The sequence below is a fragment of the Ursus maritimus genome, unplaced genomic scaffold (assembly GCF_017311325.1).
Source record: "Ursus maritimus isolate PB19 unplaced genomic scaffold, ASM1731132v1 scaffold_103, whole genome shotgun sequence".
In the NCBI taxonomy this organism is placed as follows: domain Eukaryota; kingdom Metazoa; phylum Chordata; class Mammalia; order Carnivora; family Ursidae; genus Ursus; species Ursus maritimus.
The window spans coordinates 29,857-48,709 of record NW_024423377.1 but is presented as its reverse complement, the minus strand read 5'-3'; the positions used below and the strand labels follow the sequence as shown (position 1 = coordinate 48,709).

The window sequence follows — 18,853 nt, the reverse complement described above, 5'->3', positions numbered from 1 at the left end:
CTTCACTCCTTGGTCCGTACTTCCCACCGAGTTTCCTCTAGTGCCGCGTGAAGCAGAAGAACATCTCAGTAAGAAAATTTCAAGGCTTTTAAAATGAAAACTATTTTTCCTTTTGACTTCTAGATTCACACCAAGGAGGGAAGTCCCTTTGACCACACTAAAACCAGAGGTCCAATTTCACCCTAAAATAAATGGGTTTGGCGTCAGGAAGGACATCCCTAGACGCTGGGTGAGGAGTCCAGCCAGTCCCCTTGGTTTGTGGGGTCCAGCTTCACTTGGGGTATTCGAGTCCCTTGCTCAGAGGGCTCTTTAGGATCTTGTGTCTTGCTTTGCAGGAAGTGCATGTTCTCTGTGTTGTGCAAGGCTGCATAGCAATCCAGTAGCAGAACCAGAACCTGAGGGACCTGACTCTCAGACTGGTATGTTTTGTAAGGCTACGAGCCTGTAACCTGGAGCAAAGCTTTGAGATGGAAAATGGCCTGGAGATTCCTTACAAGAGATCTGTAGGATTATTTACTGGCATCTGGATCCTTTGATGCTCCAAATTTTGACAGCATTGGAGCGAGTACTTAAGCTGGCTGTTTAAAATCATATGCTTTCCATCCAATTGGGACAACACAACTTTTTCTCATTCAGGGGAATCTGTAAATTGGGGGAAAAGCCAGAGATTTACATAGCTTTTTATTCTCATAACTAGCATAATATATGGCCTCTAGAAGCACTCACTTAAAGTTTGTTAAATAAAATGGAATGAAAGCTAAAATAGTCCTGTTTATCTCATCCAGGCAAGCAAAAACATATCTTCTAGTTGTTAGAGCCTCTCTATTTTTAGAGTTGTCAAATAGCATTGATAGAACCAGGATGTATTCATACAAAGGAATATTATTCAGCTCTAAAAAGGAATGGACTACTAATAAACCCAATAACATGGATGAATCTCGGATCTAGATATGGAAGCCCCACACTCAAGATGATGCCAGCCTGGGTCCCCAGATGACATCTCAAAAAGGGCCACAAACCCTCCAAAACTGTTGCAAGAGAGAACTAGCCTTTTCTTTTAAGGCATTTTGAGTGCCTTTGTCACAGTACTTAGCCTGTACCTGGTTGCACATAGTACGTCAGAGTATTCGCTGCCCCATCCCCTTAGAAGATATCTTTGATTGAAAAAAGTAGGATGCACTTGCCTTAGGGAATTCAAATTGTCTATCATACAGCAACCTGCCACTGGCATCGAACATTTATTGAGGACCTGCTATGTGCAAGGCATGAATCTAAAACTTGGAGATAAAAAGATGTATAAGATGCAGTCTCCTGTCCCCCAAGGCTTTCAATCTAGTTGAGGGGCAGAACAACTAAATAAATGAAGAGATAAAGAACAACATACAGTAAACATGTGACACTGTCAAAACTTGGTAGTATTAGAAACAGGTATCTGTGTATTAAATTAATCTCATCCATTATACCTACCTTTTACTTAAAGATGAAAATGTAGAACTCCGGGGTGCCTGGGTGGCTCAGTCAGTTAAGTGTCTGACATTGGTTCAGGTCATGGTCCCGGGGTCCTTGCTCAGCAGAGAGCCTGCTTCTCCCTCTGCCTCTGCCTTCCCCCCACTTGTGCTCTCTCTCTCTCTCTGTCTCTCTGTGTGTGTATCTCTCTCTTCAGTTTGCAAGGATTTGGGGTTTTTTCAGATTGACTAAAATATCTTGTGCCTGCACATTAATCCCAGTTGTGATAAATATCATGTTAATTCTAGCATATGGAAAAATTCAACGTTCAGCTGCAGATTTTCCTATCAGATGAGCTCACGGAGCCTGTGCTCAGGAGTCAGATCTCTTCGTGCGTCAGACATACTGCGGATCTTCATTTGGATGCTATTGCCCCCGAGAGCCAGCCCCTGGGAACCCCAGTGACACAGTCTATTTTTATTGATCATTTGACTTTTGCATTATTTTCTTTAAAAAAACAAAAAGCTACGACCTAATAAATTCAATTTTTCTCTAATATCAGCTTTTACCCTGAAATGTTGAATTCATTTGATGTGTATGTCGTGCCCCTGAGAATCTACGTATCTAAAATCCCTAAGGAAGAAGGGATGCCCCTCTGTGAGAATGAAATGCCAAACTCAACACTTAAGAAACAAGAAACCCAATGTCCTCGTTTTCCAGATGATATATTACTGTTGACACTGGAAATATATCTTCTTCTCCTCCAAAAATATTTCCTAATAATTTCTTTTCTTTCCAAATATCTCTCAAAGGAAGAGATTTAATACTTAACTTTGAACTTGACTATAAATCATTTTATATGAGAATTTCACTTCAGGACAGACTTGAAAAAGTTTTTGAAAATGTACTAGCCATTTTGATATGTCTGATGGATGCTTGATAACAAAGCAATGCCTTAAGGGAAAAGAACCTAACTGTTTCTCTAAATTTAGTCAAGCAGATGTTTTCACAGCTGTGCATTTCAAACCCAATGTCATTTGCTTTGGATATATTTTCATGTTTTTAATCATCAGAATAGTATTAATATTTCCATGGTGAATCGTGGAAACACGTCAACATTAGAAAAATATAAGCCCATAAGTAAGTATCAGATGAACTTTTATAAATTAAAAAAAAAACCCATTTCTTTGAATGGTAATGTTGGAAAAATCAGGAATCATGGAAACTATCTAAACAGTAAATACAACTTGAATAGACGGATGATGTACAAAGGCTAGAGAGAGATGAAGATTCATAGGTGAGAAACCTGTGAAAATGTGCTCATTACCTCACCTCTTCCCCCAATACACAAAAGGCCACCATTAAGTTTAATATTAGATGAGATTTACTCCCTCATTTAGAACCAGGTGCTAGATTTTCTAAAAATGAATGTAGATTATAGAATGTCAACAAAAACTATTCATTAAAATGGAGAAACCCATCACACAGTTTTACTTATACATTCCTATAATTTTCAGAAAAATGAATCTCAAAATAATTCTTAGAGAACAATAATGCTTATTAACCACGAAACAAGAATACATTTTTTTTTTTTTGCTAATCTACATGTAAACGTATGTCCTAAATGGAGAATGCTTTTACCTGATGTCTCAAACAGCATTTTCAGTTTTAAGCAACAAAAATTGACTGGCTATTTAGGTAAAGATGATTCATCCAAAGAATACCAGGCTCCCAAAATCAATGGGAGATTGGAGATCCAGGCTTGAAAAATAACTAGAAAATTGGATACCAAGGCAGCTCTGGGAGGCCTGGACAAGTCGTAGAGCAGAGCACATGGGTCAGCATACCAAGGCTTCCGTGACAAGGAAGGACCTCCCACCATCCTGCACATCTTCAAACTCAAAGTCTCAAGAACATCCGGTTGGCTAAGCCTTAGCTGGGTGCCTAGCTCATGTGTCCACCCACCTGGCTGCCCTGGGTCAGAAAATCTGAGGTGCTATTTCTCTTTGCTAATCCTCTTGTATACCAAGACTATAAAGATAGGACATACCCCCAAAGCACAATGGAGCGTATTATTGGAGGAAGGGATTTTGGATGCTGAGTAGCTAAAATAACAACAACAGTAAAGAGTGAACCATAACAAAAACAAGAACAAAGTGAATCATAAGCGATAATTTGCTTGACATAAATTAACATATGCCCTGGAATATGAAAATGATTTATAATTAAGATCTGTACTTTAGTACAAGATGGAAGACACAGTTTACTGCTGTCAGTAAATCTTTAAGGAAGACTTACATTTGATAGTTTTTTCCCCAAATTTTAACTGGGGAACCACTGATGTCACTTAAGATATAGGATATGTGTGAATTATGCAATTACTAAAATCATCATAGTGACTAATTGCAAAGAATTGAATCATGTTGTTTCTGTGTAGCCAAAACATTTGAAGAATTCAAATGCCACAGGGAACATTACTAAGTACCTCCTTTTATATTATCCTTTTTACTATGTTTTTATTATCCTTCTTTTCTCTGAATTGAAGAACCCCTCCATGAGCCACACTTTTATCATGTTTTAAAGTCCTTTTTGGTAATCTTTTTGATCCAATCAATAGACTTAACTGAGTCTCTACTCTGTGCTAGTTTATACACAGCAATGGTGTTACAAATAGAATGAGGATACAGTTTCAATCCCCAGAGTAGTCATAGTCTAGCTGAGAAGTCAGATATAGCCTTGACCTCAGAGAGCTCACAGTCTAATGCGGGAGATGGACACCTAACTAGATAATAATAATTAATAAGAGCAATGCATTCAAGACATTATGGGAGATACCAGGAGGACTGGGCAGTAGAGATGAGGGGAGCATCAGAGAAGGCTTCCTGGAGGAGGTGACACCTGAACTGGAGAAAGGAGATGAGCACACCACAGGCGGGGCAAGGGGGGAAATGCAATGGGCTGTGTGAAGATCACCAGAAGCATTCTGGTGTGGTTTTGTGTGGTTGCCACCCAAGTTTGTGCTTGTGGTTGTACTCAGCATAATGCAGGGGTTGCAATAATGGGTGTATGTTCTTGTAGCCTTATAAAACAGAGGGCCAAATGAAAGTAAAAGGTGATGATGCCAAAGCTGGAAGAGACAAGTGAATTTCTTTTGACTCTGTAGAAGCAGGATGGGAAGCCAGCAAAAGCAAAGGCTCTGAATCTCCGTCCTTCCCCCTTACTAGCTGTGTAATCTTAAATAGGTTGACTCAGTTCTCCAAGCCTCAGTTTTCTTCATCTATAAAATGGAGAGAAACTCGCGTTGGGCTATTTATTCTAAGGAGTAAACGAGTATAAAAAGAATTGAACACAACACTTGATACAAAAATGTTGATCACTGATTATTATTTTTTTTTCTCCTCTACTCCCAGAAAATACAAACAAGGCAATTTCTGCTTCCTAAAATTGTGCACACTTGATTTCTAAATGTGTTGAATAGGAGGGGTTTACTCAGCTGTGGTTTCTCATGGTTTTACATAATTGAATCTGAACACCATCAAAACAGGTCGAAGTAATATCCCAGAACCCTTTATTTCACACATTTGTTACAAGTACTCCTCGGGAAGGAGGGGCATATTCACTGATGCCGCCATCATACCAGGTGAAATATTGCTCTTTTCCCGGTGCTCAATGATACCGGATTAGGAATGCGGGCTAAGGGAAAGGACATAACGTGTGACTCAGCAGTTTGTTTCGGGGCATATTTTACTTCCTCTGATTCCTGTAAGACCAAACCCATGAATACTTTATGGGTTTTCTCAAAAGTTATAGTTATAATTCAGATAATTATAAATCAGATTATAATAAATCAAATTAATAATTTCGCTATAACGGTGACAAAACAACAAAGTAACGCCCCGCAGTGTGAAAGGTTTGGTTTAAATAATCTATCCAAAAGATGCCAATTGACATTTTTCTCCGTCACTTAAATATTCATTTTAATGATCAAAATAATAAGCCTTTTTTTTTTTTATCCTTTTCACAATCTGAGGCTTTTCTCATTCATTCATTTATTTACAAAGCATTTGCTGAGTTTCTTTCTGCTGGGCATTTATTCACTGAATAGAGATTTAAAAAAAAAAAAAAAGAAAAAGAAAGGACAAGATCCCTGTTCCTGAGGTGCTCACTATCTGGTTGGGTAAACTCTCCAAAGATGGCAGCTTACAAAATAAATATGAAGCTGTTTTTATTTTTAACTTCCAGAAAGTATTAAGAGAAGCCCCTCATTTACTTTACCTTTGTATAATTCTGCCCTGCTCCACCTCAGCCCTGGGTGGGATATTGCCTACTATAGCTGTAGGCGAAATAATTTCACCTAATTGTCGAGTGTCATCAGCAAGGAAATCCTGGAGTCATAGAACGTGTTGAGAGTAAAATGTGACTGACAGGTGTATTCCCTCATTATAAAAAGGAAAAATAAGAACCAAAGTTGGTTAGTGGTTGGTTGTCCCCAGACCTGGGGATGGAAACATTTACCTGAATCCAACATGTGCTGGTGGCATTAGGGGGGCTGGACAATGCCATCTCCTCCCAGTACCATATTGCAAAGCAATTTTGTGCACCTTCTCCCATTCAATCCTCAGCACAGCCCGTGAAGCTGGGGTTCTCATCCCCATTTCATCTAGACTAAGAGAAGTTGTGTGGCTGGCCCAAGGTCATCCAGCTCACAAGAAGCAGGTCAAAAGGACGAATCAGAAGGACTTAGATCAGCAGAGCATAAGAAGTAAATAAATGACCTGGTTGGTCTCCTGGCAGCTGGAGATCAAGATAGACCAGTTCAAAAAGAGTGGGAAAGACTCATGAAGGAGAATGCAAAGGCTTGCCCGGGAACTAAAACTTACCAAGACTTTACTGCCTTTAGAACCAGAGGCTACTTTAAAGTTTATCCAGACAAACTTCAGAGTCAGGTCACTTTTCCAAATCTCTAAAGTTAATTAATAGTCAAGCCAGGTAAGAAGTTCGGGTGTCTTGACTCCTGGGCCAATGTTCACCTTAACCACATTATTTGCTGGCTAGAAAGGTCAGTGGAAGCTCAATTTTTAGTAAAAGCTGGAAGGAGAGTGGGCTAATCTTTCACAATGGTTGTTCTCAACGAACCACAGTCCCAGTGTTTATACCCCTGTATTTTTCGTTTCCCCTTGAATCTGAGCTGATTCTGGAATCTTCTTTAACCAATCGAACATAGAGGAAGTGACAGGGTCCCAGTTTCCATTCTAAGCCTTAAAAACGCCTGCTGGCTTTCATTTTTGCACACTGGAAGAAGCCAGTCACCATGTAAGAAGTTTGACTATTTGGAGATTGCCACCCTGTGAGATGTCTAATCTAGCCACGTGGAGCAACCACCTAGAAAGGAACTGAAGCTCCTGGCTAACAGCCTCAGCTGAGCTTCAAGCCAATAGTTAACACCAACTTCCCAGCCCTGAGAGCGGGGCCATCTTGCAAGGACACCCTTGAGCCCTAGTCAAACCTATCAGCCATGTAGAGCAGAGAGGAACTGTCTTAGCCAAGCCTTACCCAAATTACAGGATTGTGAACGGTTAAACGGAAAGGTGTTGGAGTGTACCACTAAGTTTGGAGATGATTTGTCACATACCAATAAGTAGCTGAAACAGAGAAGGTGTGTGCTGGTGGCCCCAAGGATCTGGAACTAACAAATCCTGAAGACTTATCTCCTCAGCTGGACAAAGCCACACACTGCATCCACTGGCTTATCTCTAACATCCTTCGGTTCTAAAATTCTTTGAGCTTGTGACTCTCTGTGGCTCATCCCTGTGACTCTAAACAAGCCTTGTGTCTACATGATAAAGAGATTTTTGCCCCCCACCCCGAAGATGACTGGCCTGACAGGGATTGTTTTTCTCACCAAGGATTAGAAATGTAGGTGACAAGAAGGGGGGGAGAATGGTCTTCCAGAGGTCGAGGCAGACAGAAGAAGAAGCTCCAAGGGTTTGGGTGCTGGCAACAAGGAAAGAAAATTCCGAGTTTGTCTCCACAAAGGACATCGGGAGGTATTTACAGATTAATTAAGCGAATATCCATAGGAAAAGCACCAAGGAAGCCTGAGATATGCAAGTCAACAGAAATTGACTCGAGACATTAACTTTTGATTCATTCCATATTACAGGAAGCACTGTAAAATGTACTGGACTTGTAACTAGTTCCTTGCAGCTGGTGAGCAGGCAGGAGCATAGATGGAGCTCCAGAAGAGTCAGGAAGAGGGCATATCATTTATCTATATCACCACAGTGTTGCGTGGCAACCTACCACAGAACTTCAGTGGCCTACGACAATAAACATTTATTCAGCTCACAGGCCTGTGGGGTTCATCCAATCTGGGTCAGGCTTAGCTGCTCTTGGCTGAGATCCCTTATCTTGGCTGATCTGGTGTCGCTGATCTAGGGTGGCCTTTCCTGGGACAACTGAGGTAACTCTGCTCTGGTCCATATTTTCCTCATCCTTTTCCTGGGACCAGGGACTAGCCTGGACATGTCCTTCTACTGGTGATGACACAGGGCAGAAGTGAGCAAAATCAATCGCACAAGCCGTTTTAAGCACTTTTAAGCCTGCCTGTCATGTTTGCCATTATCCTATTGGCCAAAGCAACTCACAAGGCTAAGCCAAGAGTGAGAGGAGGAGGGCAAAAGGAATAGATACAGAGAAGGGTTAAGAATTATGACCATTAATCAATCTACCATGGAAGTTATTTTGTAAATATCAACCTTCACAATGGAAAAGGGAGCCTTTTGAAGGAGCTCTCAGGTCTGAGGAGGCAGCATTATTAACCCCTGGGTCACTGAAGCAGAGGAAGCCTGCCTCTTCAACAAGGAGTGACTGCTGCTAGGCATGATCCTCAGTCCTTTTGCAACGTGGTTGTGAGCACGCTATGACGGCGCACACGCAAGTTCTGTCTCTCCCCAATGCCCGCTTTATTCAGTCATAAAGCAAGGTGACTATAATGATAAAGCAGGCTCAAGATTCCAAACTAATGACATTTCACTACATGCTAACTTGGCGTCTTACACGTCACACAAAGCAAAGCGTAAGACAAGTCGCACAACAAACAAGACAGAACAGGGGAACTGGAAGTTAACGAACCAAACACGAAGTCAGTTCTGTGAGATAAGGCCTCGGACTGGCGCGGGTCAGCTCTTGGCATGTGCTGCTTATTATGTTCAGGTAGTGGAAGATCTGTGATGTTCGGAGATCCATCGGGCGGAGCATTTGGGCGCAGCTGCCTTTGTGATGTGGTCAGATATGAAAGGGTCAGCATCTAGATAGTTTGCTGCAAAAATCCTCCGTTTTTAGGATTTAATGAGTCTTGGGCCTTTGCAGATGTCCTCTGGTTCTGCTGGGTGTCAGTTCTAGCTGTTGCCGGTTTTGGCAATATCTTGACAATATCTGGTCTTAGCTGCAATGCCCTTGGTTGCTGGCATCACTGCCTGAAATAAGGTATTGCTCAACATGAGTGACTCCATCTTGCTCTCCACAAACTTTAAAGGAATTCGTATTTCCACCTGGTTATTCTCATGACTACCCTTTGGTGACCACCCTTCAATGTCCCCTGCCTTTTTGAAAACACATAGAGACCACTGGACTTTGGAGTCTGGGGAAGGAGGCTGTCCTGAGGGGTAGGGAATAAAAGTGCTGATGGTGGTACTAGTGGCTTTTCCAAGTCTCTGTTACAAGACCCAGGTGTATTTTTAGGAAGGAATTGCTGGGATGAGAACAGTAGAATAGACTTAGCTATAGTACACTTTCCCTACTACAAAGTAAGAGGGACTTGGATGATTGATTAAAAGGCAAGTAAGATAGTAGGATATGGCCAGTGTTTATCTAGGACTTCCAAGGTGGAGGTGGGGAGACAGTGCACCTGTCGTAAGTCTAATGGTGACCAAGGGGAAAACTGTTGGAAGGTACAGCATATCATTTAAGAACTACCAATTCCCAATGCTCTGACTGTGCCTGACTTTTTATAAAGTCTGTTATGAATTGGGTTGTTTGGTATGGGCTAGCTACTCAGAGCCTGAAAACCACAAGCAGACATGATAACACTGAGTTTCTGGACCTGAATAGCCAAACTCCAGAGACCAAACTCGTGGTGATCCCACTGATAAACTCAGATTTTAGCAGTCCTCCCCTGTGAACATTTCTTTAGCTATAAGAGCTACATTAGAGGAGTTCCTGATGAGAGAGTCCCCACCTTCTAGAAACCTTGACCCCTGGAAATGTGTCCAATATCCCCATGCAAAGGAACTTTTCCAATAAAAGTGTGGCATTCAATGCAATATTTGTAGGGTGTGTATGATTCTTGCTTTGGAAAGTGAACGCTTAGGAAACAGTAGCTTGTATTTAACTGGCTCTGGGAGACGAGAGGAGAAGTTGGAACTTGGTTGGAAAATACTGGCAAATATAAAACTTCCCCTGGTAATCTTCACTCAAGAGCGGAGCAGATGTTCTAGGTGTTCTACCCAACTGCTCCTGCACTCACCTCTACACCCGAAGGCCACTTCCTGTGAAACACTGTGACTCTCTGCCTGAAAGCCTTTTTTTCATCATGGGAGCATATTTCATCCATGCCATGGACATGCCAGAGAGCTGTTGCTTTCAGAAGCACCCGTGACAGACCGATAGTTGATGGATAAAGATCCCAGTTCCCTCACCTTTGGAGTAGAATAACTCTGAAGAATGTACTGGTTCCCTGCTTGATAATGAACCCTATTGGGTTACCTAACCCACCCTGTCTCACTTCCCCCCTCCCCTGCTTATGTTTCCTGGGATACTCCCCCCACCCTGCCACCAAATCAACTACTTGCTCTCAGATCTGTGTTTCATCCCAAGCTAGCACACAGCCTCATAAGAGAACACAGTCAAAATAATTAGCTAAGGTTTTAGCAGAATAATACCTAGCGTTTGCACAGTTGATCTTTGCCAATGTTGAATTCAGCAAACTAGGAACTGTTATGAAAAGCTAAGTGGAAGTGAATTAAGTTTATGAGATTCAAGCAAGGCAAACCCTCGGGCTCCTAAGTAGGCAACAGGTAGACAGACAGGCAGTTGGAGGGAAGGATGGCTCCAGCCATCTATGGGACCTGTAAGTTGAGACCTTAGCCTGGGGGCCAGAGGCAGGCAAATTGCGAACCTGAGGAAAGACAGTCCCTACTCTTTACCATGTAACATGCCTGTCTGTGCCTCGCCCCAATGTATGTGTGTGTATATGTGTGCACACAGAGGATCTCTACGACATGTATATGTGAGTGGGCTTGTTGGGTGGAAGACACCAAATCCACAACGGTGGTCCCCTCTGGTGGTCGGCATAGTGACAGCAAGTTCCTTGGAAGAAACGCAATTGTTCAATGGGCATTTGTCTCATCATTGCTGTCTATGTCTTTGTGCGTCCAAAATACATTGTTCATAATTTTAAAATATATGAACCTACTCTGGCTTTGAATCAGCCAAGAAACAACCATTTTCTGTCTTCACTTTGTTGTCATGATGTGTTAAAATGTTCTCTCAAACACACTATCATTACTCTTGGATCCAAGAAACCTGCACTAAAGAATCAGTCCCGTGCAAAGTCTGCAAAACAAAATTATTTCATCTGTGGCTGACAAAAGTTTTCTCTAAGTTTTTTCTTTGTCTCCCAACTTTTTAAAAGGTCCATTTCCAGAATATCAACGTAAGTAAACAGTCCTCACTTGTTGGGGAATTCCAGGATATGCTTCATGCACTGGGCACTGAAACCAAGCAGCTTTGTGAGAAAAGTGATCTAGGTCATTTCAGGCTTTCATCCTTTGTGATTTCAAGTCAATAAAAACAGTTGGCCAGGACGGTGACTCAGGATTTGGCTTGCTCTGTCTTACTTGATTAGAATAATAGCAGGTTGATTTGGCTTATTTCATTCCTTTTCACTTCTTTATTCTTGCTCAGAATTAGATAAAGTGGCTATTATTCCTCTCCCACCTCTAATCCGTTAACTCTGAGCAAAAAAAATTATTTTTGCCAAATTGATGTGATCGCACACAAGGTTTCCATATTAAATAACCCTGGCTTTTCCTCACTTCCTCACCAAAAATTCCATCCATGAAGGTATATTTCAAAAATAGAAAGTGAGCACAATGACCATGTGAGTTTCCGTTAGGAGGAATCGGGGCTATGATTCAGCTGTTTGGCGGACACTGATTACCTAATCAAGGCAACGCCTGCTGCTGTTTAGAGGTGATACCCTGAAGAATGAAATCTTCCCCTTTCTGAGTGTCCCCTCAGTTCAGAGATTTCAAAGTATTTTTAAAATATTAATGAGATCTGAAGGCATGTCTATACTAGCAGATATCAGGCCGTCAATAGTTTATCTTACTCACCCAAAAGAAATAATACTTTAAAAATACAAATAGCTCAGATTCATTAAGCACATAATATGTATGAAGCACTAAGTGTGTGTGTGTATGTGTGTGTATGTGTGTGTGCTTTCATTATCTCGTTTAATCCACACAGTATTGTTAGGAGGTAGAGATTACTAGTATCCCTATTGTACAGATGAGGGGGCTGAGGTAAGTAACTTGCCTAAAGTTGCACAGCTACTAAGTATTAGACTGGTTTTTGACCCCAACCGGTCTGGTTCTTCACTTTACCTTTTTGATTCCTTTGCCATTCTGAGGCTCAGAGTGGGCAGGTAACTTGCAAATGGTCACACAGCTATGGAATGGTAGAGCCAAGGTTTTTAACTCAGATCATTTTGTGAAGCCAGAGACGTTAATGATTGCTTTTCTCGGGGGAAATAGAAGTCCTTAATCAAGGTCCTTCTGTAGATTATGGGCAGTGCATGCAAGAATCCCATTTCTCCTAGTTACCAAGCTTCTTCTGAAGTGTTAGCTAACAGTTGCAAATGACTTATGGGGCAAGGATTTTATATATTTAAAGGCTCTGCCTCTGACGCAGACGCAGGGACCATCTGAAGATCAAGTAAGTTAGAAAAAGGAGGTAAGATATGTCCTTTTGCGCCCAAAGAAAAAGACAAAATTATCAGTTGTCCTTGTGTGGCTTGGAATTAGAAATGATACAGACTTTTTTCTTTTTTTTTTTAAAGATTTATTTATTTATTTATTAGACAGAGAGACAGCCAGCGAGAGAGGGAACACAAGCAGGGGAGTGGGAGAGGAAGAAGCAGGCTCCTAGTGGAGGAGCCTGATGTGGGGCTCGATCTTGAAACGACAGGATCACGCCCTGAGCTGAAGGCAAACGCTTAACAACTGCGCCACCCAGGCACCCCTGATCCAGACTTTTCTACTTTAGAGCAAAGAGACAAGAAAAGCTAAGTGAGAAGCCACTGGAACAGACGCTGTAAATAAGATGCTTTAAGAACCTAGGTTCGAATGGTACTTTTCGTCTAGCAGAATCACCAGTCTCTTAACATGAAGAAGTGTGATTCATAGCAGTGAAGGCATCCTGGGTGAAATCCCATCATGGGGCAACAGATAGGAGATGGGCCAGTGGGGAGGTGTCAAGGCCACACGGTTTAGGGCAGACTCACCCTCTTTCGGGGCCTTGCAGGTACCAACCTGCACAGGACCGAAATTGCATCATTTTTCCAAGTCAGACTCTTGAGTGCAGGTAAAGGGCAGTTTCCCTGAAGCACTCAGCCTGAGGTCACCAGGAGTAGACAGAGCAGAGGTGGAGAGAGAGCCGAGCCAGGTCTGGAGAGTGCTCTGTGGGGGTGTTAACACAAAGGCACTGCCAGCATCTTGGGTTCATCCCAAATGGGCCTGTGAAGAAGAGGCCAGGGGAGCGGGGGAGAGAGGGCGCTGGAGACAGGAAAGGGTCCACGGCCCACCAGGTAGGCTGCATCTCCGGGGATGCTTCCTTCTGCTCATGAGGAGCTTCTGGGTAGTAAATGCCATAGATGCCTGTAGAGTCCTGCATGTTTGTCATACCCTAACCCCTCAGAGGCTTTTCGCTGCACTCTCTCCCTCATCTGCCCCACTTAGTCCATACTGGTTTTCTTTCCCTAGAATGTTCCCACCTCATGGTTTTACCCTTGCTGTCATCTTGGGAGAAAGGCAGTCCTTGCTCTGCACACAGCTGCCTTCTGCTGTCCCACCTCCTCTTTAGCATCACCACCTTGGGGGGCCTTCCCAGGTCCCCCAGACTAAAGGAGTGCCTGGCCCTCCTGCACACCAGAATGGTCTTGTTCAAGTGCAAGTATGTGCAGACAGCTCTCCATAACAAAAGCACCTCTGGTAGCGTGAGTTCCGCGGTGGCCAGGGTGTCGTTTTATTTACTGCTGTCAAGAGTGGCTGGAGTATAACGGACACTAGCAGATGTGTGTTGGACGAACTCCATCTGCCTGTTTCAGGCAGACAAGACTGTCCTCTTTATGGTTTGTCGTGCTCCTCTGTGGTATATTTATCGTGTCCACCCTCTCTGATGAGCATCTGTTTGAGAAACCAGATCTTGACATGTGGGTCTTCCTGTCTGTGATATTATGGGAGTCACGCTGGGCCCCTGAGTTTTGTGTGCTGTGAATATGAAAAAACATCTGATCTCTGAAAGAACGCAAATTGCGACAGTAAAAAGGATGGATAAATTGCCCATTGATACCACGGAGCACTACTCAGCAATAAAGAGGAAAGAACTTCTGGTTCATGCAAGGACATGGGTGAACCTCAGAAACCTTCTGTTGAGTGAAAGCAGCCAGACACAAAAGAATACATATTCTATGATTCCATTTATACAAAGTTCTAGAACAGGGAAAACTGATTTCTAGTTACAGAAATCACAACTTGGTTCTGCATGCAGGGCGTGAAGATTGTCTTGAAAAGTGTGAGACCTCTCCCAGGTGAAATGGAAAGATTCTGTATTGTTTTGAGCAGTTGTTACACAGGTGCATACATGTGTTACACATCCATGAACTGGATATAAGAATTGTGCATTTTGTTGTATGGAAAACAAAAAGTTATTTTATCTTATTTTTTTTAAAACAATTAACCAACTTAGAGTACATCATTAGTTTCAGATGTATTGTTCAATAAGTTATTTTTAAAAATCCCACTTTCAACAATCCCAAGGTAAAACAATGAGATAAAACTGGTATTGAATTGTAAGGAAGATTGAAACTCGCCAGAAGTATATTTGGAGTACAACAGCAGAACAGCATGAGAGAAGACTTTTTCCAGTGTAACTCTGAAGAAGCCAAATCAAGCTAGTGGAAGAAACAAAAGGGAATTTTTTATGTCATGCAACCAAGATGTCCAGGTGTGGAGTTGGCTTCAGGGATCAAGGCTGACATGCATCCAGGCCTCCCTGGCACTCAGTTGCACTCTGCTTTCTCTCTCTGCTGTTTTTGTTTTATGTTTTGTGTTTTTTGCTTTGTTTTGCAGGCTGAGCCATCATGACAACTACAGGGAATGTCCACAGAGGAAACAGAAACATCCCACAAAAGCCACTACAGTATTAGAACAAAATGATGGAGGAAGCCCCAGCTCCTCAAGAACTACTTAAATGCCACCATTCCATTCTACTATATACCATAAAAATTAATTTACTGATATCAATGAACTACTTTCAATTCGGTGAGCTGGAGAATCTTTTTGTGTGAGGAATATTTTAAATTTTATGTTCATGCCGAACACCTAAAACCCGCCAAAGCTAAGTAGCAAACATGAGACCATCGTGCCTGATGCTTCCTCTTCTGCACAAATAGGTCATCACTTCATTCAGGAGGGCAAACATTCTTGTATTAGACAATCGCCTGATAAAAAGGGGCTTCCTCTAGTCCCCAGCCTTCCAGAATTATCACTAAGCCAGGACCCGTGGAAAGCTTCTGTGCTTGAGTTTTCCCACACCCACAGAAAACTCCCAGACTAGAGCATTAGGTGGTCTCTACTTACCCCAAGGGACAAAGAAGCCTTTCCATGATCCCACGATAGTTTTTAAGGAACACTTAAGCTTTCCGAAGGCTTTTTGGTCAGTCGTTTTCCAAAAGATGAATCTACAGTTCTGAGGAAACAAAGAGCATGTGTGGGTCCTTCTGTTTCCAGGTTTGGACAAAGTACAACATTAGTTATCAGTTTAAAAAAGAAAAATTCTAGTGTTCTTTACCTAACGTACTTAGTGAAATAGTTGTTAACGTAATTTACTTGTAAAAGTAGGCCATTTCTATCAGAATAAGTTCTGGAGCTGGTAAGGAATCAAATGCAAACTTTGGAGTCATTTTTACAAACCAGAAATACAAGTGGGCAAGTTTCATAAAAGCCCAGGAAATAAGTTTAAAGTCTAATGACAGGCAAGAGAAATATCTGGGATTAATCCAATAGACCAAATGTTTCTATTTCTAGTGTCTATGGATCTCATACTATTGATTAGAAAATCACCCAAATTCCAATATAAATGCGGACTAAAGATATAAATAAAATAATTCACAGAAGAAATACAAAAGGAACTATCAATCTCACTACCAAGCAAGGAACTACAAATTGAACAAAATTGGGAGGGCGTTTTTCTCCTCGTAAGTCAGAAAAGTGGTTTTTAAATGAACAGTTTAACGAGCACATTGAAACATCACTGGTCAGAGCATAAACTCAGACAGTTCAATAAGCAACTTGGACTTAAATAAGTCTATATTCTTTAGCCTTATAATTTCCCATATAGGAACCAACCTAGAGAAATAGGAGGAAAATTTAAATATGCATATAGGTACCCATCACAGCACCTTCTATGTACAGATATCACAGCACTGTTCAATAATATTAAAAACTATAATTAGAGGAGGAGTTAAGATGGCGGAGGAGTAGGGGACCCCTTTTTCAGCCGGTCCCCTGAGTCGAGTTGGATAGGTACCATACCAGCCTGAACATCCACGGAATCAGCCTGAGACGCAGGAAGATACATCTGGATCTCTACAAATGAACATCTCCAGCGCTGAGTATTGAGGTACGAAGCAGGGAGCCTTGAAACCATGCAAGATATCAGAAGATAAATGGAAGGGGGAGGGAGCCGCCACGTTCGGGCACCAGGAAGCGGTAGCCACCTGCACGGGGGAGCGGGCGGACTCGTGGACGTGCACCCGCAAGAGAGCAGAATGAGACCGTGAGTGGGGGAATGCGTGCCACCAGACTGAAAAAGAACTCCAGTGTGCTCACTGGAAGCAGACTGAGACCGGGAGCTCCGGGAGCATGCAGGGGCAGCTGGCAGCTGGCGGTGTTAGAAACACAAAGTACAGAGACGCACCAGCCCTGGAAGTGAGGGCTGGGATGCCGGCTGTGGGGCGCACATCCCGGGATACTGCAGGGTTGAGCAGCACCAAGAGAATCAGAGTTAAAGTGGCCAGAACGTCAGTGGAGAATGGTCCGCGATCCCTCTGTTCTGAGACAGAGGCTGAGATTCGGCCACTGCTGCTCTGACTCTCAGAAGAGCCACAGCAAACCGCCAGGGAAAGCCGCCAGAGAACAAAAGCCTGGAAAGACTGGCTCACAGGTGTGCCCATCCCATCCTCACAGAGGACACGAGACTCTACCCAAACATGGTTGCCTGAGTATTGGCGCGGCAGGCCCCTCCCCCAGAAGGCAGGCTGAAAAATCAAGAAGCCCACATCCCTAAGATCCCTATAAATAAAGGGCGCACTGCCTGGGTCCCGGTCAATAATTTGGGCTCTGGACAACCCCGCAACCTCTCCTCATCAGAATGACGAGAAGGAGAATTACCCCCCAGCAAAGAAAGGACAATAAGTCTGTGGCCTCTGCCACAGAACTAATGGATATGGATATAACTGAGAATATGGAATCTCTAAGGCGGAAATGAGAGCGAATTTGGCAGAAATTAAAAATCACATGAGCCAAATGTAGTCAAAACTAGAGGCTTAGACGGCCAGGGTGATAGAGACAGAAGAATGTACCAGCGAATGCGAGGATGGGTTAATAGAAGAGAAAGCTAACATAGAATCTGGACTCAAAAAAATCCATGCTCAGGAATGTAGGTTATGGGAGATTACTGACTCAATAGAACATTCCAATGTCAGTATCATCGGCATCCCCGAGGGGGTGGAGAAAAACAGAAGTCTAGAAGAGATATTTGAACAAATTGTACCTGAAAACTTCCCTAATCTAGCAAGGGAAACAAACATTCGTGTCCAAGAGGCAGAGAGGACCCCTCCCAAGCTCAATCATGACAAACATACACCACGTCACGTCATAGTGCAAGTTGCAAATATTAGATCCAAGGATACAGTATTGAAAGCGGACAGGGCAAAGGAATTTCTCACGTACCAAGGCAAAGGTATGAGAATTATATCAGACCTGTCTACACAGATATGGAATGAGAGAAAGGGTTGGCGGGGCATTTTTAAACTCTTTCAGAGAAAAACATGCAGCCAAGGATCCTTTATCCAGCAAGGCTGTCATTCAGAATTGATGGAGAAATTGATGAAACCAGCCCCACACGAGATATTAAGGGGGGTTCTATAAAGGTAAAAATGCCCCAAGAGTGATACAGAACAGAAAGTCACAACCGATAGAAACAAAGACTTTATTGGCAACAAGGCATCATTAAAATCATATCTCTCAATAATCAGTCTCAATGTAAATGGCCTAAATGCTCCCATAAAACACCACAGGGTTGCAGATTGGAAAAAAAGACATGACCCATCCATTTGCTGTCTACAAGAGACTCATTTTGAACCTAAAGATACATTCAGACTGAAAGTAAAGCGATGGAATACAATTTTTCATGCCAATGGACCTCAAAAGAAAGCTGGGGTAGCAATTCTCATAACAGACAGATAGGATTTTAAACTAAAGACTATAGTTAGAGACACAGAAGGGCACTATATTATTCTTAAAGGATGTATCCAACAAGTGGATATGACAATTATAAATATATATGCCCTCAACAGGGGAGCAGCAGGATACACAAGCCAACTCTTTTTTTTTTAAAGATTTTATTTATTTATTTGACAGAGATAGAGACAGCCAGCGAGAGAGGGAACACAAGCAGGGGGAGTGGGAGAGGAAGAAGCAGGCTTCTAGCGGAGGAGCCTGATGTGGGGCTTGATCCTAGAACGCTGAGATCATGCCCTGAGCTGAAGGCAGACGCTTAATGACTGAGCCACTCAGGAGCCCCAAAAGCACCAAGCTTAGGTTGTTTTACTGGGGAATTCCACCAAATTTAAAGAAACAGATCATTTCAAGAGTATTTAAAATGGCTAAAGCAGAGAAAGCTTTTAATAAAGCTAAGGAAAGCACTAAAACAACTTGATAAAGATTACATTAAAAACAAAATTACAAACTGGTTTCACAAATCACAATGTAAAATGACTCAGTAAAATATTACTAGAATCTGGCTACACACTAACAGAGTTTTCACTGATGATTCAATAATA

General features: G+C 42.4%; 1 long non-coding RNA gene across 1 annotated transcript in view; it reads right to left on the bottom strand.

Moving 5' to 3' along the window:
- Positions 1-12,641: 12,641 nt before the first annotated feature.
- Positions 12,642-18,853, bottom strand: part of LOC103656720 — an 11,331-nt gene continuing 5,119 nt past the window's right edge. Inside the window, exons 2-3 of the long non-coding RNA XR_005833537.1 lie at positions 15,369-15,477; positions 12,642-13,244 (exon numbers count right to left, since the gene is read on the bottom strand). This is a non-coding gene — a long non-coding RNA (uncharacterized LOC103656720). The remainder of the gene's footprint in view (positions 13,245-15,368; positions 15,478-18,853) is intronic.